Source organism: Coregonus lavaretus, assembly GCF_964263955.1.
Source record: "Coregonus lavaretus genome assembly, chromosome: 39".
Classification (NCBI taxonomy): Eukaryota; Metazoa; Chordata; class Actinopteri; order Salmoniformes; family Salmonidae; genus Coregonus; species Coregonus lavaretus.
Genome location: NC_140026.1, coordinates 521,405 through 537,576, shown reverse-complemented (window position 1 = coordinate 537,576; position 16,172 = coordinate 521,405). Strand labels below are relative to the sequence as shown.

Below are 16,172 nucleotides of genomic sequence, written 5' to 3'. Positions count from 1 at the left end.
CCTCTGGTTACATATCACTGGAATATAAACCTTATCTAGTCTATCACCTGGGTAAGAACCTCTACCTCTGGTTACATATCACTGGAATATAAACCTTATCTAGTCTATCACCTGGGTAAGAACCTCTCTACATCTGGTTACATATCACTGGAATATAAACCTTATCTAGTCTATCACCTGGGTAAGAACCTCTCTACCTCTGGTTACATATCACTGGAATATAAACCTTATTTAGTCTATCACCTGGGTAAGAACCTCTCTACCTCTGGTTACATATCACTGGAATATAAACCTTATCTAGTCTATCACCTGTGTAAGAACCTCTCTACCTCTGGTTACATATCACTGGAATATAAACCTTATCTAGTCTATCACCTGGGTAAGAACCTCTCTACCTCTGGTTACATATCACTGGAATATAAACCTTATCTAGTCTATCACCTGGGTAAGAACCTCTCTACCTCTGGTTACATATCACTGGAATATAAACCTTATCTAGTCTATCACCTGGGTAAGAACCTCTCTACCTCTGGTTACATATCACTGGAATATAAACCTTATCTAGTCTATCACCTGGGTAAGAACCTCTCTACCTCTGGTTACATATCACTGGAATATAAACCTTATCTAGTCTATCACCTGGGTAAGAACCTCTCTACCTCTGGTTACATATCACTGGAATATAAACCTTATCTAGTCTATCACCTGGGTAAGAACCTCTCTACCTCTGGTTACATATCACTGGAATATAAACCTTATCTAGTCTATCACCTGGGTAAGAACCCCTCTACCTCTGGTTACATATCACTGGAATATAAACCTTATCTAGTCTATCACCTGGGTAAGAACCTCTCTACCTCTGGTTACATATCACTGGAATATAAACCTTATCTAGTCCATCACCTGGGTAAGAACCTCTCTACCTCTGGTTACATATCACTGGAATATAAACCTTATCTAGTCTATCACCTGGGTAAGAACCTCTCTACCTCTGGTTACATATCACTGGAATATAAACCTTATCTAGTCTATCACCTGGGTAAGAACCTCTCTACCTCTGTTGGTTACATATCACTGTAATATAAACCTTATCTAGTCTATCACCTGGGTAAGAACCTCTCTACATCTGGTTACATATCTATACTGGGTAGAGAGGAACCAGGCTCTGAGGGGTGACCAGTCCTCTACTGGCTGTACTGGGTAGAGAGGAACCAGGCTCTGAGGGGTGACCAGTCATCTACTGGCTGTACTGGGTAGACCAGAGGAACCAGGCTCTGAGGGGTGACCAGTCCTTTACTGGCTATACTGGGTAGACCAGAGGAACCAGGCTCTGAGGGATGACCAGTCCTCTACTGGCTGTACTGGGTAGACCAGAGGAACCAGGCTCTGAGGGGTGGCCAGTCCTCTACTGTCTGTACTGGGTAGACCAGAGGAACCAGGCTCTGAGGGGTGACCAGTCCTCTACTGGCTGTACTGGGTAGAGAGGAACCAGGCTCTGAGGGGTGACCAGCCCTCTACTGGCTGTACTGGGTAGCCCAGAGGAACCAGGCTCTGAGGGGTGACCAGTCCTCTACTGGCTGTACTGGGTAGAGAGGAACCAGGCTCTGAGGGGTGACCAGTCCTCTACTGGCTGTACTGGGTAGAGAGGAACCAGGCTCTGAGGGGTGACCAGTCCTCTACTGGCTGTACTGGGTAGAGAGGAACCAGGCTCTGAGGGGTGACCAGTCCTCTACTGGCTGTACTGGGTAGAGAGGAACCAGGCTCTGAGGGGTGGCCAGTCCTCTACTGGCTGTACTGGGTAGACCAGAGGAACCAGGCTCTGATGGGTGACCAGTCCTCTACTGGCTGTACTGGGTAGAGAGGAACCAGGCTCTGAGGGGTGACCAGTCCTCTAGTGGCTGTACTGGGTAGACCTAAGGAACCAGGCTCTGAGGGGTGACCAGTCCTCTACTGGCTGTACTGGGTAGAGAGGAACCAGGCTCTGAGGGGTGACCAGTCCTCTACTGGTTGTACTGGGTAGACCAGAGGAACCAGGCTCTGAGGGGTGGCCAGTCCTCTACTGGCTGTACTGGGTAGACCAGAGGAAAAAGGCTCTGAGGGGTGACCAGTCCTCTGCTGGCTGTACTGGGTAGACCAGAGGAACCAGGATCTGAGGGGTGACCAGTCCTCTACTGGCTGTACTGGGTAGACCAGAGGAACCCGGCTCTGAGGGGTGACCAGTCCTCTACTGGCTGTACTGGGTAGAGAGGAACCAGGCTCTGAGGGGTGACCAGTCCTCTACTGGCTGTACTGGGTAGACCAGATGAACCAGGCTCTGAGGGGTGACCAGTCCTCTACTGGCTGTACTGGGTAGACCAGAGGAACCAGTCTCTGAGGGGTGACCAGTCCTCTACTGGCTGTACTGGGTAGACCAGAGGAACCAGGCTCTGAGGGGTGACCAGTCCTCTACTGGCTGTACTGGGTAGACCAGAGGAACCAGGCTCTGAGGGGTGACCAGTCCTCTACTGGCTGTACTGGGTAGAGAGGAACCAGGCTCTGAGGGGTGACCAGTCTTCTACTGGCTGTACTGAGTAGAGAGGAACCAGACTCTGAGGAGTGACCAGTCCTCTACTGGCTGTACTGGGTAGACCAGAGGAACCAGGCTCTGAGGGGTGACCAGTCCTCTACTGGCTGTACAGGGTAGACCAGAGGAACCAGGCTCTGAGGGGTGACCAGTCCTCTACTGGCTGTACTGGGTAGAGAGGAACCAGGCTCTGAGGGGTGACCAGTCTTCTACTGGCTGTACTGAGTAGAGAGGAACCAGACTCTGAGGAGTGACCAGTCCTCTACTGGCTGTACTGGGTAGACCAGAGGAACCAGGCTCTGAGGGGTGACCAGTCCTCTACTGGCTGTACTGGGTAGACCAGAGGAAAAAGGCTCTGAGGGGTGACCAGTCCTCTGCTGGCTGTACTGGGTAGACCAGAGGAACCAGGATCTGAGGGGTGACCAGTCCTCTACTGGCTGTACTGGGTAGACCAGAGGAACCCGGCTCTGAGGGGTGACCAGTCCTCTACTGGCTGTACTGGGTAGAGAGGAACCAGGCTCTGAGGGGTGACCAGTCCTCTACTGGCTGTACTGGGTAGACCAGATGAACCAGGCTCTGAGGGGTGACCAGTCCTCTACTGGCTGTACTGGGTAGACCAGAGGAACCAGTCTCTGAGGGGTGACCAGTCCTCTACTGGCTGTACTGGGTAGACCAGAGGAACCAGGCTCTGAGGGGTGACCAGTCCTCTACTGGCTGTACTGGGTAGACCAGAGGAACCAGGCTCTGAGGGGTGACCAGTCCTCTACTGGCTGTACTGGGTAGAGAGGAACCAGGCTCTGAGGGGTGACCAGTCTTCTACTGGCTGTACTGAGTAGAGAGGAACCAGACTCTGAGGAGTGACCAGTCCTCTACTGGCTGTACTGGGTAGACCAGAGGAACCAGGCTCTGAGGGGTGACCAGTCCTCTACTGGCTGTACAGGGTAGACCAGAGGAACCAGGCTCTGAGGGGTGACCAGTCCTCTACTGGCTGTACTGGGTAGAGATGAACCAGGCTCTGAGGGGTGACCAGTCCTCTACTGGCTGTACTGGGTAGACCAGAGGAACCAGGATCTGAGGGGTGACCAGTCCTCTACTGTCTGTACTGGGTAGACCAGAGGAACCAGGCTCTTAGGGGTGACCAGTCCTCTACTGTTTGTACTGGGTAGACCAGAGGAACCAGGCTCTGAGGGGTGACCAGTCCTCTACTGGCTGTACTTGGTAGAGAGGAACCAGGCTCTGAGGGGTGACCAGTCCTCTACTGGCTGTTCTGGGTAGACCAGAGGAACCAGGCTCTGAGGGTTGACCAGTCCTCTACTGGCTGTACTGGGTAGAGAGGAACCAGGCTCTGAGGGGTGACCAGTCCTCTACTGGCTGTACTGAGTAGAGAGGAACCAGGCTCTGAGGAGTGACCAGTCCTCTACTGGCTGTACTGGGTAGAGAGGAACCTGGCTCTGAGGGGTGACCAGTCCTCTACTGGCTGTACTGGGTAGACCAGAGGAACCAGGCTCTGAGGGGTGACCAGACCCTTTACTGGCTGTACTGGGTAGACCAGAGGTACCAGGCTCTGAGGGGTGACCAGTCCTCTACTGGCTGTACTGGGTAGACCAGAGGAACCAGGCTCTGAGGGGTGACCAGTCCTCTACTGGCTAAACTGGGTAGAGAGGAACCAGGCTCTGAGTGGTGACCAGTCCTCTACTGGCTGTACTGGGTAGACCAGAGGAACCAGGCTCTGAGGGGTGACCAGTCCTCTACTGGCTGTACTGGGTAGACCAGAGGAACCAGGCTCTGAGGGGTGACCAGTCCTCTACTGGCTGTACTGGGTAGACCAGAGGAACCAGGCTCTGAGGGGTGACCAGTCCTCTACTGGCTGTACTGGGTAGAGAGGAACCAGGTTCTGAGGGGTGACCAGTCCTCTACTGGCTGTACTGGGTAGGGAGGAACCAGGCTCTGAGGGGTGACCAGTCCTCTACTGGCTGTACTGGGGAGACCAGAGGAACCAGGCTCTGAGGGGTGACCAGTCCTCTACTGGCTGTACTGGCTAGACCAGAGGAACCAGCCTCTGAGGGGTGACCAGTCCTCTACTGGCTGTACTGGGTAGACCAGAGGAACCAGGCTCTGAGGGGTGACCAGTCCTCTACTGGCTGTACTGGATAGGGAGGAACCAGGCTCTGAGGGGTGACCAGTCCTCTACTGGCTGTACTGGGTAGACCAGAGGAACCAGGCTCTGAGGGGTGACCAGTCCTCTACTGGCTGTACTGGGTGGAGAGGAACCAGGCTATGAGGGGTGACCAATCCTCTACTGGCTGTACTGGGTAGACCAGAGGAACCAGGCTCTGAGGGGTGACCAGTCCTCTACTGGCTGTACTGGGTAGAGAGGAACCAGGCTCTGAGGGGTGACCAGTCCTCTACTGGCTGTACTGGGTAGACCAGAGGAACCAGGCTCTGAGGGGTGACCAGTCCTCTACTGGCTGTACTGGGTAGAGAGGAACCAGGCTCTGAGGGGTGGCCAGTCCTCTACTGGCTGTACTGGGTAGACAAGAGGAACCAGGCTCTGAGGGGTGACCAGTCCTCTACTGGCTGTACTGGGTAGACCAGAGGAACCAGGATCTGAGGGGTGACCAGTCCTCTACTGGCTGTACTGGGTAGAGAGGAACCAGGCTCTGAGGGGTGACCAGTCCTCTACTGGCTTACTGGGTAGACCAGAGGAACCAGGCTCTGAGGGGTGACCAGTCCTCTACTGGCTGTACTGGGTAGAGAGGAACCAGGCTCTGAGGGGTGACCAGTCTTCTACTGGCTGTACTGAGTAGAGAGGAACCAGACTCTGAGGAGTGACCAGTCCTCTACTGGCTGTACTGGGTAGACCTGAGGAACCAGGCTCTGAGGGGTAACCAGTCCTCTACTGGCTGTACTGGGTAGACCAGAGGAACCAGGCTCTGAGTGGTGACCAGTCCTCTACTGGCTGTACTGGGTAGACCAGAGGAACCAGGCTCTGAGGGGTGACCAGTCCTCTACTGGCTGTACTGGGTAGAGAGGAACCAGGCTCTGAGGGGTGACCAGTCCTCTACTGGCTGTACTGGGTAGAGAGGAACCTGGCTTTGAGGGGTGACCAGGCCTCTACTGGCTGTACTGGGTAGAACAGAGGAACCAGGCTCTGAGGGGTAACCATTCCTATACTGGCTGTACTGGGTAGAGAGGAACCAGGCTCTGAGGGGTGACCAGTCCTCTACTGTCTGTACTGGGTAGACCAGAGGAACCAGGCTCTGAGGGTTGACCAGTCCTCTACTGGCTGTACTGGGTAGAGAGGAACCAGGCTATGAGGGGTGACCAATCCTCTACTGGCTGTACTGGGTAGACCAGAGGAACCAGGCTCTGAGGGGTGACCAGTCCTCTACTGGCTGTACTGGGTAGAGAGGAACCAGGCTATGAGGGGTGACCAATCCTCTACTGGCTGTACTGGGTAGACCAGAGGAACCAGGCTCTGAGGGGTGACCAGTCCTCTACTGGCTGTACTGGGTAGACCAGAGGAACCAGGCTCTGAGGTGTGGCCAGTCCTCTACTGGCTGTACTGGGTAGACCAGAGGAACCAGGCTCTGAGGGGTGACCAGTACTCTACTGGCTGTACAGGGTAGACCAGAGGAACCAGGCTCTGAGGGGTGATCAGTCCTCTACTGGCTGTACTGGGTAGAGATGAACCAGGCTCTGAGGGGTGACCAGTCCTCTACTGGCTGTACTGGGTAGACCAGAGGAACCAGGATCTGAGGGGTGACCAGTCCTCTACTGTCTGTACTGGGTAGACCAGAGGAACCAGGCTCTTAGGGGTGACCAGTCCTCTACTGTTTGTACTGGGTAGACCAGAGGAACCAGGCTCTGAGGGGTGACCAGTCCTCTACTGGCTGTACTTGGTAGAGAGGAACCAGGCTCTGAGGGGTGACCAGTCCTCTACTGGCTGTTCTGGGTAGACCAGAGGAACCAGGCTCTGAGGGTTGACCAGTCCTCTACTGGCTGTACTGGGTAGAGAGGAACCTGGCTCTGAGGGGTGACCAGTCCTCTACTGGCTGTACTGGGTAGACCAGAGGAACCAGGCTTTGAGGGGTGACCAGACCTCTACTGGCTGTACTGGGTAGACCAGAGGTACCAGGCTCTGAGGGGTGACCAGTCCTCTACTGGCTGTACTGGGTAGACCAGAGGAACCAGGCTCTGAGGGGTGACCAGTCCTCTACTGGCTAAACTGGGTAGAGAGGAACCAGGCTCTGAGTGGTGACCAGTCCTCTACTGGCTGTACTGGGTAGACCAGAGGAACCAGGCTCTGAGGGGTGACCAGTCCTCTACTGGCTGTACTGGGTAGAGAGGAACCAGGCTCTGAGGGATGACCAGTCCTCTACTGGCTGTACTGGGTAGACCAGAGGAACCAGGCTCTGAGGGGTGACCAGTCCTCTACTGGCTGTACTTGGTAGAGAGGAACCAGGCTCTGAGGGGTTACCAGTCCTCTACTGGCTGTACTGGGTAGACCAGAGGAACCAGGCTCTGAGGGGTGACCAGTCCTCTACTGGCTGTACTGGGTAGAGAGGAACCAGGTTCTGAGGGGTGACCAGTCCTCTACTGGCTGTACTGGGTAGGGAGGAACCAGGCTCTGAGGGGTGACCAGTCCTCTACTGGCTGTACTGGGGAGACCAGAGGAACCAGGCTCTGAGGGGTGACCAGTCCTCTACTGGCTGTACTGGGTAGACCAGAGGAACCAGCCTCTGAGGGGTGACCAGTCCTCTACTGGCTGTACTGGGTAGACCAGAGGAACCAGGCTCTGAGGGGTGACCAGTCCTCTACTGGCTGTACTGGATAGGGAGGAACCAGGCTCTGAGGGGTGACCAGTCCTCTACTGGCTGTACTGGGTAGACCAGAGGAACCAGGCTCTGAGGGGTGACCAGTCCTCTACTGGCTGTACTGGGTAGAGAGGAACCAGGCTATGAGGGGTGACCAATCCTCTACTGGCTGTACTGGGTAGACCAGAGGAACCAGGCTCTGAGGGGTGACCAGTCCTCTACTGGCTATACTGGGTAGAGAGGAACCAGGCTCTGAGGGGTGACCAGTCCTCTACTGGCTGTACTGGGTAGACCAGAGGAACCAGGATCTGAGGGATGACCAGTCCTCTACTGGCTGTACTGGGTAGACCAGAGGAACCAGGCTCTGAGGGGTGACCAGTCCTCTACTGGCTGTACTGGGTAGAGAGGAACCAGGCTCTGAGGGGTGACCAGTCCTCTACTGGCTGTACTGGGTAGAGAGGAACCAGGCTCTGAGGGGTGGCCAGTCCTCTACTGGCTGTACTGGGTAGAGAGGAACCAGGCTCTGAGGGGTGACCAGTCCTCTACTGGCTTACTGGGTAGACCAGAGGAACCAGGCTCTGAGGGGTGACCAGTCCTCTACTGGCTGTACTGGGTAGAGAGGAACCAGGCTCTGAGGGGTGACCAGTCCTCTACTGGCTGTACTGAGTAGAGAGGAACCAGACTCTGAGGAGTGACCAGTCCTCTACTGGCTGTACTGGGTAGACCTGAGGAACCAGGCTCTGAGGGGTAACCAGTCCTCTACTGGCTGTACTGGGTAGACCAGAGGAACCAGGCTCTGAGTGGTGACCAGTCCTCTACTGGCTGTACTGGGTAGACCAGAGGAACCAGGCTTTGAGGGGTGACCAGTCCTCTACTGGCTGTACTGGGTAGAAAGGAACCAGGCTCTGAGGGGTGACCAGTCCTCTACTGGCTGTACTGGGTAGAGAGGAACCTGGCTTTGAGGGGTGACCAGTCCTCTACTGGCTGTACTGGGTAGAACAGAGGAACCAGGCTCTGAGGGGTAACCAGTCCTATACTGGCTGTACTGGGTAGAGAGGAACCAGGCTCTGAGGGGTGACCAGTCCTCTACTGGCTGTATTGGGTAGACCAGAGGAACCAGGCTCTGAGGGGTGACCAGTCCTCTACTGGCTGTACTGGGTAGAGAGGAACCAGGCTCTGAGGGGTGACCAGTCCTCTACTGGCTATACTAGGTAGAGAGGAACCAGGCTCTGAGGGGTGACAAGTCCTCTACTGGCTGTACTGGGTAGGGAGGAACCAGGCTCTGAGGGGTGACCAGTCCTCTACTGGCTGTACTGGGTAGGTAGGAACCAGGCTCTGAGGGGTGACCAGTCCTCTACTGGCTGTACTGGGTAGGTAGGAACCAGGCTCTGAGGGGTGACCAGTCCTCTACTGGCTGTACTGGGTATACCAGAGGAACCAGGCTCTGAGGGGTGACCAGTCCTCTACTGGCTGTACTGGGTAGAGAGGAACCAGGTTCTGAGGGGTGACCAGTCCTCTACTGGCTGTACTGGGTAGGGAGGAACCAGGCTCTGATGGGTGACCAGTCCTCTACTGGCTGTACTGGGTAGGGAGGAACCAGGCTCTGAGGGGTGACCAGTCCTCTACTGGCTTTACTGGGGAGACCAGAGGAACCAGGCTCTGAGGGGTGACCAGTCCTCTACTGGCTGTACTGGGTAGACCAGAGGAACCAGCCTCTGAGGGGTGACCAGACCTCTACTGGCTATATAGGGTAGACCAGAGGAACCAGGCTCTGAGGGGTGACCAGTCCTCTACTGGCTGTACTGGGTAGAGAGGAACCAGGCTCTGAGGAGTGACCAGTCCTCTACTGGCTGTACTGGGTAGACCAGAGGAACCAGGCTCTGAGGGGTGACCAGTCCTCTACTGTCTGTACTGGGTAGAACAGAGGAACCAGGCTCTTAGGGGTGACCAGTCCTCTACTGTCTGTACTGGGTAGACCAGAGGAACCAGGCTCTGAGGGTTGACCAGTCCTCTACTGGCTGTACTGGGTAGAGAGGAACCAGGCTATGAGGGGTGACCAATCCTCTACTGGCTGTACTGGGTAGACCAGAGGAACCAGGCTCTGAGGGGTGACCAGTCCTCTACTGGCTGTACTGGGTAGACCAGAGGAACCAGGCTCTTAGGGGTGACCAGTCCTCTACTGGCTGTACTGGGTAGACCAGAGGAACCAGGCTCTGAGGGGTGACCAGTCCTCTACTGGCTGTACTTGGTAGAGAGGAACCAGGCTCTTAGGGGTGACCAGTCCTCTACTGGCTGTTCTGGGTAGACCAGAGGAACCAGGCTCTGAGGGTTGACCAGTCCTCTACTGGCTGTACTGGGTAGAGAGGAACCAGGCTCTGAGGGGTGACCAGTCCTCTACTGGCTGTACTGACTAGAGAGGAACCAGGCTCTGAGGAGTGACCAGTCCTCTACTGGCTGTACTGGGTAGAGAGGAACCTGGCTCTGAGGGGTGACCAGTCCTCTACTGGCTGTACTGGGTAGACCAGAGGAACCAGGCTCTGAGGGGTGACCAGACCTCTACTGGCTGTACTGGGTAGACCAGAGGTACCAGGCTCTGAGGGGTGACCAGTCCTCTACTGGCTGTACTGGGTAGACCAGAGGAACCAGGCTCTGAGGCGTGACCAGTCCTCTACTGGCTGTACTGGGTAGAGAGGAACCAGGCTCTGAGGGGTGACCAGTCCTCTACTGGCTAAACTGGGTAGAGAGGAACCAGGCTCTGAGTGGTGACCAGTCCTCTACTGGCTGTACTGGGTAGACCAGAGGAACCAGGCTCTGAGGGGTGACCAGTCCTCTACTGGCTGTACTGGGTAGAGAGGAACCAGGCTCTGAGGGGTGACCAGTCCTCTACTGGCTGTACTGGGTAGACCAGAGGAACCAGGCTCTGAGGGGTGACCAGTCCTCTACTGGCTGTACTGGGTAGAGAGGAACCAGGCTCTGAGGGGTTACCAGTCCTCTAATGGCTGTACTGGGTAGACCAGAGGAACCAGGCTCTGAGGGGTGACCAGTCCTCTACTGGCTGTACTGGGTAGACCAGATGAACCAGGCTCTGAGGGGTGGCCAGTCCTCTACTGGCTGTACTGGGTAGAGAGGAACCAGGCTCTGAGGGGTGACCAGTCCTCTACTGGCTGTACTGGGTAGACCAGAGGAACCAGGCTCTGAGGGGTGACCAGTCCTCTATTGGTTGTACTGGGTAGACCAGAGGAACCAGGCTCTGAGGGGTGGCCAGTCCTCTACTGGCTGTACTGGGTAGACCAGAGGAACCAGGCTCTGAGGGGTGACCAGTCCTCTACTGGCTGTACTGGGTAGACCAGAGGAACCAGGCTCTGAGGGGTGACCAGTCCTCTACTGGCTAAACTGGGTAGAGAGGAACCAGGCTCTGAGTGGTGACCAGTCCTCTACTGGCTGTACTGGGTAGACCAGAGGAACCAGGCTCTGAGGGGTGACCAGTCCTCTACTGGCTGTACTGGGTAGAGAGGAACCAGGCTCTGAGAGGTGACCAGTCCTCTACTGGCTGTACTGGGTAGAACAGAGGAACCAGGCTCTGAGGGGTGACCAGTCCTCTACTGGCTGTACTGGGTAGACCAGAGGAACCTGGCTCTGAGGGGTGGCCAGTCCTCTACTGGCTGTACTGGGTAGAGAGGAACCAGACTCTGAGGGGTGACCAGTCCTCTACTGGCTGTACTGGGTAGAACAGAGGAACCAGGCTCTGAGGGGTGACCAGTCCTCTACTGGCTGTACTAGGTAGAACAGAGGAACCAGGCTCTGAGGGGTGGCCAGTCCTCTACTGGCTGTACTGGGTAGACCAGAGGAACCAGGCTCTGAGTGGTGACCAGTCCTCTACTGGCTGTACTGGGTAGACCAGAGGAACCAGGCTCTGAGGGGTGACCAGTCCTCTACTGGCTGTACTGGGTAGAGAGGAACCAGGCTCTGAGGGGTGACCAGTCCTCTACTGGCTGTACTGGGTAGACCAGAGGAACCAGGCTCTGAGGGGTGACCAGTCCTCTACTGGCTGTACTGGGTAGAGAGGAACCAGACTCTGAGGGGTGACCAGTCCTCTACTGGCTGTACTGGGTAGACCAGAGGAACCAGGCTCTGAGGGGTGACCAGTCCTCTACTGGCTGTACTGGGTAGACCAGAGGAACCAGGCTCTGAGGGGTGACCAGTCCTCTACTGGCTGTACTGGGTAGACCAGAGGAACCAGGCTCTGAGGGTTGGCCAGCAGGGTTAGATAATATCATGATGGTTTTAGAAGGTGTTAACATGACTTCTAACTGAATTTCTGTTTTTTAGGACCATCCACATATTCAGATGAGGATCTACTTTACCTTAGTAAGTAGTGTGTTTGTGTCTGATTTGTCTGCCTACCTGTCTGTCTGTCAATGTTCCTGTCTGTCTGTTTTGGTGGCAATATGAGTGAATATATTCCCCCTCCCTCTAGATACACTTCATAACCTGTCTGGACATCTGGGTAAGTGTTGTCAGTGTGGGTTTACTATCTTCATGTAATGTTCAACATTACCAACATTATCAAATGAAATAGAGGACATTTAGTCTTTGTCTTCATGTTCTTGTAACCAGAATACATCATGTTTTTATATTCTCTGTCTTCTGTCTACAGAGAGGATCAGAAAACAGAGGGGTGAGTTGTCTGTTGAAGTCTGTATACTTGCACAACTGCATGCAATTATTTCATTGATTTAAGTAAAAACACTTTCCTTAAAAACAATATACTTCATGAATCTCTTGATTCAGTAATTATTTCATGGGTAGACCAGAGGAACCAGGCTCTGAGGGGTGACCAGTCCTCTACTGGCTGTACTGGGTAGAGAGGAACCAGGCTCTGAGGGGTGACCAGTCCTCTACTGGCTGTACTGGGTAGACCAGAGGAACCAGGCTCTGAGGGGTGACCAGTCCTCTACTGGCTGTACTGGGTAGAGAGGAACCAGGCTCTGAGGGGTGACCAGTCCTCTACTGGCTGTACTGGGTAGAGAGGAACCAGGCTCTGAGGGGTGACCAGTCCTCTACTGGCTGTACTGGGTAGAGAGGAACCAGGCTCTGAGTGGTGACCAGTCCTCTACTGGCTGTACTGGGTAGACCAGAGGAACCAGGCTCTGAGGGGTGACCAGTCCTCTACTGGCTGTACTGGGTAGACCAGAGGAACCAGGCTCTGAGGGGTGACCAGTCCTCTACTGGCTGTACTGGGTAGACCAGAGGAACCAGGGTCTGAGAGGTGACCAGTCCTCTACTGGCTGTACTGGGTAGACCAGAGGAACCAGGCTCTGAGAGGTGACCAGTCCTCTACTGGCTGTACTGGGTAGACCAGAGGAACCAGGCTCTGAGGGGTGACCAGTCCTCTACTGGCTGTACTGGGTAGAGAGGAACCAGGCTATGAGGGGTGACCAGTCCACTACTGGCTGTACTGGGTAGACCAGAGGAACCAGGCTCTGAGGGGTGACCAGTCCTCTACTGGCTGTACTGGGTAGACCAGAACCAGGCTCTGAGGGGTGACCAGTCCTCTACTGGCTGTACTGGGTAGAGAGGAACCAGGCTCTGAGGGGTGACCAGTCCTCTACTGGCTGTGCTGGGTAGAGAGGAACCAGGCTCTGAGGGGTGGCCAGTCCTCTACTGGCTGCACTGGGTAGACCAGAGGAACCAGGCTCTGAGGGGTGACCAGTCCTCTACTGGCTGAACTGGGTAGAGAGGAACCAGGCTCTGAGGGGTGACCAGTCCTCTACTGGCTGTACTGGGTAGGGAGGAACCAGGCTCTGATGGGTGACCAGTCCTCTACTGGCTGTACTGGGTAGACCAGAGGAACCAGGCTCTGAGGGGTGACCAGTCCTCTACTGGCTGTGCTGGGTAGACCAGAGGAACCAGGCTCTGAGGGGTGACCAGCAGGGTTAGATAATATCATGATGGTTTTAGAAGGTGTTAACATGACTTCTAACTGAATCTCTGTTTTTTTAGGATCATCCACATATTCAGATGAGGATCTACTTTACCTTTGTAAGTAGTGTGTTTGTGTCTTATTTGTCTGCCTACCTGTCTGTCTGTCAATGTTCCTGTCTGTCTGTTTTGGTGGCAATATGAGTGAATATATTCCCCCTCCCTCTAGATGAACTTATTAACCTGTCTGGACATCTGGGTAAGTGTTGTCAGTGTGGGTTTACTATCTTCATGTAATGTTCAACATTACCAACATTATCAAATGAAATAGAGGACATTTAGTCTTTGTCTTCATGTTCTTGTAACCAGAATACATCATGTTTTTATTTTCTCTGTCTTCTGTCTACAGAGAGGATCAGAAAACAGAGGAGTGAGTTGTCTGTTGAAGTCTGTGTGCTTACTATCTTCATGTAATGTTCAACATTACCAACATTATCAAATGAAATAGAGGACATTTAGTCTTTGTCTTCATGTTCTTGTAACCAGAATACATCATGTTTTTATATTCTCTGTCTTCTGTCTACAGAGAAGGTCATAAAACAGAGGGGTGAGTTGTCTGTTGAAGTCTGTGTGCTTACTATCTTCATGTAATGTTCAACATTGTGGTCCTCTGTATCTCAGCTGGTAGAGCACAGCGCTTGTAACGCCAAGGTAGTGGGTTCGATCCCCGGGACCACCCATACACAAAAAAATAAAAAAATGTATGCACGCATGACTGTAAGTCGCTTTGGATAAAAGCGTCTGCTAAATGGCATATAAAAAATAAAAAATACAAAAACATTACCAACATTATCAAATGAAATAGAGGACATTTAGTCTTTGTCTTCATGTTCTTGTAACCAGAATACATCATGTTTTTATATTCTCTGTCTTCTGTCTACAGAGTGGATCAGAAAACAGAGGGGTGAGTTGTCTGTTGAAGTCTGTGTGCTTACTATCTTCATGTAATGTTCAACATTACCAACATTATCAAATGAAATAGAGGACATTTAGTCTTTGTCTTCATGTTCTTGTAACCAGAATACATCATGTTTTTATATTCTCTGTCTTCTGTCTACAGAGAGGATCAGAAAACAGAGGGGTGAGTTGTCTGTTGAAGTCTGTATACTTGCACAACTGCATGCAATTATTTCATTGATTTAAGTAAAAACACTTTCCTTAAAAACAAAATACTTCATGAATCTCTTGATTCAGTAATTATTTCATGGGTAGCCCAGAGGAACCAGTCTCTGAGGGGTGACCAGTCCTCTACTGGCTGTACTGGGTAGAGAGGAACCAGGCTCTGAGGGGTGACCAGTCCTCTACTGGCTGTGCTGGGTAGACCAGAGGAACCAGGCTCTGAGGGGTGACCAGTCCTCTACTGGCTGTACTGGGTAGAGAGGAACCAGGCTCTGAGGGGTGACCAGTCCTCTACTGGCTGTGCTGGGTAGACCAGAGGAACCAGGCTCTGAGGGGTGACCAGTCCTCTACTGGCTGTACTGGGTAGAGAGGAACCAGGCTCTGAGGGGTGACCAGTCCTCTACTGGCTGTACTGGGTAGACCAGAGGAACCAGGCTCTGAGGGGTGACCAGTCCTCTACTGGCTGTACTGGGTAGACCAGAGGAACCAGGCTCTGAGGGGTGACCAGTCCTCTACTGGCTGTACTGGGTAGACCAGAGGAACCAGCCTCTGAGGGGTGACCAGTCCTCTACTGGCTGTACTGGGTAGACCAGAACCAGGCTCTGAGGGGTGACCAGTCCTCTACTGGCTGTACTGGGTAGAGAGGAACCAGGCTCTGAGGGGTGACCAGTCCTCTACTGGCTGTACTGGGTAGAGAGGAACCAGGCTCTGAGGGGTGGCCAGTCCTCTACTGGCTGTACTGGGTAGACCAGAGGAACCAGGCTCTGAGGGGTGACCAGTCCTCTACTGGCTGTACTGGGTAGACCAGAACCAGGCTCTGAGGGGTGACCAGTCCTCTACTGGCTGTACTGGGTAGACCAGAGGAACCAGGCTCTGAGGGGTGACCAGTCCTCTACTGGCTGTACTGGGTAGACCAGAGGAACCAGGCTCTGAGGGGTGACCAGTCCTCTACTGGCTGTACTGGGTAGAGAGGAACCAGGCTCTGAGGGGTGACCAGTCCTCTACTGGCTGTACTGGGTAGACCAGAGGAACCAGGCTCTGAGGGGTGACCAGTCCTCTACTGGCTGTACTGGGTAGACCAGAGGAACCAGGCTCTGAGGGGTGACCAGTCCTCTATTGGCTGTACTGGGTAGAGAGGAACCAGGCTCTGAGGGGGTGACCAGTCCTCTACTGGCTGTACTGGGTAGACCAGAGGAACCAGGTTCTGAGGGGTGACCAGTCCTCTACTGGCTGTACTGGGTAGACCAGAGGAACCAGGCTATGAGGGGTGACCAGTCCTCTACTGGCTGTACTGGGTAGACCAGAGGAACCAGGCTCTGAGGGGGTGACCAGTCCTCTACTGTCTGTACTGGGGAGACCAGAGGAACCAGGCTCTGAGGGGTGACCAGTCCTCTACTGGCTGTACTGGGTAGACCAGAGGAACCAGGCTCTGAGGGGTGACCAGTCCTCTACTGGCTGTACTGGGTAGACCAGAGGAACCAGGCTCTGAGGGGTGACCAGTCCTCTACTGGCTGTACTGGGTAGAGAGGAACCAGGCTCTGAGGGGTGACCAGCAGGGTTAGATAATATCATGATGGTTTTAGAAGGTGTTAACATGACTTCTAACTGAATCTCTGTTTTTTTAGGATCATCCACATATTCAGATGAGGAACTACTTTACCTTTGTAAGTAGTGTGTTTGTGTCTGATTTG

At 53.9% G+C, this 16,172-nt stretch overlaps 2 protein-coding genes across 2 annotated transcripts in view; both read left to right on the top strand.

The window, feature by feature from the left end:
* Positions 1–16,172, top strand: part of LOC311112746 (uncharacterized protein) — a 224,199-nt gene that overhangs the window by 50,636 nt on the left and 157,391 nt on the right. The gene's annotated exons all lie outside the window — the stretch shown is intronic.
* Positions 1–16,172, top strand: part of LOC311112630 (butyrophilin-like protein 1) — a gene marked incomplete at its 3' end in the record, with an annotated part of 71,811 nt that overhangs the window by 43,741 nt on the left and 11,898 nt on the right. The window lies entirely within an intron of this gene.